This window comes from Phodopus roborovskii, unplaced genomic scaffold (assembly GCF_943737965.1).
Source record: "Phodopus roborovskii unplaced genomic scaffold, PHOROB, whole genome shotgun sequence".
In the NCBI taxonomy this organism is placed as follows: Eukaryota; Metazoa; Chordata; class Mammalia; order Rodentia; family Cricetidae; genus Phodopus; species Phodopus roborovskii.
In genome coordinates, this window is record NW_026126479.1 from 754,914 (window position 1) to 758,450 (window position 3,537).

The 3,537-nt window shown below is 42.6% G+C and overlaps 1 non-coding gene across 1 annotated transcript; it reads left to right on the forward strand.

Annotated features, from left to right (window-relative positions):
• Positions 1-2,553: 2,553 nt before the first annotated feature.
• On the forward strand, positions 2,554-2,658 carry LOC127227594 (U6 spliceosomal RNA). Its single transcript, XR_007835006.1, has one exon. It is a non-coding gene; the product is annotated as a U6 spliceosomal RNA (small nuclear RNA).
• The last annotated feature ends 879 nt before the right edge of the window (positions 2,659-3,537 follow it).

Consider the following 3,537-nt stretch of genomic DNA (forward strand, 5'->3'; position numbering starts at 1 on the left):
GTGCTGTGACATCACTGGGCCAACTGCTGTCCCACTTGTGAATTTTCTGTAATGCAAGATAATGACTGCCCATGTTTATGCCTAGTTGAGTCAGGGCACAGTTTGGTAACATGCCTATTTGTCCTCAGTGCAGGAGTAGTGGTCAGCAATTATGAGAAGGTCAACACAATTGAATTTAAATCTCATTCACTAAAATAAAGTTAGAGTCTGAATTGGAATGGTGAATGAAGGCTTTAAATGGGTATAATCCTTTTGATAAGCAGTTTGTCAATAAGTATTAAGAGTTACAAAAAAAGATATGAATTTTGACCAGCTATTTCAGGTTAGATATTCAATCCCAAGGAATCATCCAAGCCATTGTAAATACATAGGTATAGATAGCTCTATAGACAGATATTCACGACACAGGGTGATGGGTTTTTATACTTTTTTTTCATTCATATTCAACCCATGCCCTACTTTTTCTTTCCCTCCCCCAGTCCCCTTTCATGTACCACTTTCGTTTGTACTTTCATCACACACACACACACACACACACACACACACACACACACACTGAAATCTAGGATCTACATATGAAAGAAAACATGGTAATGCCATTCTGAGTCTGGTATTCCATTTATGCAGTTGCCTCCATTTCCATCCATTTTACTGCAAACTTGTTCTTCTTTATGGCTGAGTAGGACTCCACTGTGTATACCTATCACAGTGGAGTGTTTGTTAATCCATTAATCTGTTGGTGGGCACCTAGGATGATTCTGTAACATGTCTGTTGTGAACAGTGCTGCAATTCTAACTATGGCTCTGTAGGTATCCCTCTATAGGGTATGCTGACTTAGATCATTTGTGTATAGTCCTGGATGGGTAAAGCTTGATCCTAGTTAGCATTCTTCCTTTCTCTTCCTTCATTCCTTCCTTTCTTCCTTCCTTCCTTCTCACTCCCCCTCCTCTTCTTCCACCTCTCCTTCTTCTCCTTCCCTTTTGAGATAAGGTTTCTCTATGTAGCCCTAATTGTCCTGGAACTTAGAAATCTTCCTGCCTCTGCTTCCTGAGTGCTGCCACTATCAGTGTGTACCACCACTGCCTAGCCCCAGTTAGTTTTCTTAAGTAACCCCTACATTGAAGTCCATACCAATTTAACTGCCACTACTAGTAGTGTATGAGGCCAACACCAACATCTTTGTCAGCATATGTTATTTTCTTTCCCTTTGGGCTGTATTTTTTGAGGTAGGTCTTACATATCTGAGGCTGGCCAGAACGCCCTATGTAGTCAAAGATGACCCTGAACTTCCAATACTCTGCCTTCATCTCTTGAGTGTTGGGGTTATAGGTGTGTACCACTGTGGTTGTTTTATGTGGTGCTGGGAACTGCACTCACAGTTTTGTGTGGGCTATGCAAACATTCTACCTACTGAACTACATCCCTAGACACTGCCACTTCCTAATGACAGATGGAATCTCAATATTGTTATAATTTGCATTTCCCTGATGGCTAAGGATATTAATGCCCCAAAATCAGTCAACCAGAGGGTAAGGCAAATCTGTGTGAGGGTAGAGGCCATGAAGCAAGAGACATCCTTTAAAATGTGAAGCCACCCTTCTTGCCAAGCAATTGTGGCTGGGTAGAAGGCAATCTCACCTGCTCCTTGTGCTTACTAAGCCAGAAGTCTATTTTCATGAAGAACATTCAATTTTTACAACACCCTAGACTGCGTGAGTAACTCTACTAACATCACTGCATCCAAGCCTGTTTCCACATACAGGAAGTGGGAACTATAACTGCCTCCTACCTCCAGGGTTGTTTTGAGAATTACACAAAGGCATAAATGCAGATGCAATAGCAATAACCTAGGAACTGCTCAAGATATGGAGCTGCCAGCCAAAGCCAGGCTTCTGTTCCATGCAGAAACCTGTTCAAATGAAATTTCCACATGCACAAGGCTAAAGGGGGGAGGGTCCCCAGTTTGCCTTAGAGTATAGTTCTTTGCCTCTAGGACAGAACACTTCATGGAAGGCCTGGGGGGAGTTTTGTAAGCCAGAGCACATATGTGACCAGCAAAGACAAATGTCTTTTCCATGAAATACTGGAGTGCTAGAGAGAACACTGTTTACACCAGAAGCAACAACAAGCACAAGGTGAACAAAGTGGACAGATTCTAAGTCACCACAGGTTCTCTCTCACGTACATATAACCTTCAAATACCCTTTTGGCACATATGAAAATCTTTCCTGGTGCTGCAATTTAGGAAAATAAATTATGGGCATGACCTGGCACTGAGATCACCAGGCTGTCAATGATAGGCCTCTGGCTCATATCCAGGCGTACTTGGTAGCCCCCCCAAAGCCCCATACCAACCTTTTCATAAGAAATAGCGCCGCTTTGCATGTGACAGTCATCATGAACTTTCCCAGAGAAATTTCTCCTCCCATTAAGAGTTTCCACAGCATTTTACCTTATGTGTCCAGTCATGGAAATTACAACTGGACATAAATTAATTTTGTTTTCTCTTGGATTCATTGTGCATCATTTAAATATTCAAAGAATTTATGCTCGTGCTCGCTTCGGCTGCACATATACTAAAATTGGAACGATACAGAGAAGATTAGCATGGCCCCTGTGCAAGGAGACAAAAAAATTTGGAAACGTTCCATATTTTTCACCCCTCCTCTGAGTCCCAGGCCCCCCCCAGAGACCCGCCTCTCTCTCGGTGGCCCTCCTGGTTGCGCTCCCAGAAAAGATCCTTGACCCACAAATCCGGGCCCCCTGCCAAAGAACGAGGTCTCAGCTGGAGCGCCAGTTTCCAGTGAGATCCCACTACCCTGCAAAACCTTCTCAAGTTCCAGTCCAGCCCTCGTCCTCTTCTGCCGGCTATTGGCCAGAGAGAAGCCTCCTAGAGAGCTTGGACCACACAGAGATACAGACATTGAATCTTTGATCCACATAAGCCCATCTGGGAAGGACCATAGAGAGAGGGAAGAGACACCACCAACACCTACAGGAAGAAACTATGGGAAGGAAGGCAATACAAGAGAACACCTAACAACAGAAAGACAAACATGACACCACCAGAATCTAGGGAATCTACACCAACTAGAATGGAACACAACAACAAAGCAGAGGAAGCAGAAGGGTACGACTTAAAAATCACCATCATAAAAATGATAGAGGCCCTCAAAGAAGATATGAGAAAATCCCTTAAAGAAATAGAGGAAAAAACAAACAAAAAAGTGGAAGAAATGAACAAATTCCTTAAGGAAAGTACAGAAAGCCAAGAAAAAACAATTAACCAGGTGAAGGAAACGGTTCAAGATTTGAAAACCGAAATTGAGAAAATAAAGGCAACACAAATGGAAGGAAAGCTGGAAATTGAAAAGCTGGGCAAAAAATCGGAAACCACGGACACAAGCATAACCAATAGAATTCAAGAGATGGAAGAGAGAATCTCAGGCGCAGAAGATAAACTAGAAGAAATAGATTCATCGACCAAAGAAAACCATAAATCCAACAAATCCTTAACACACAATATCCAGGAAATG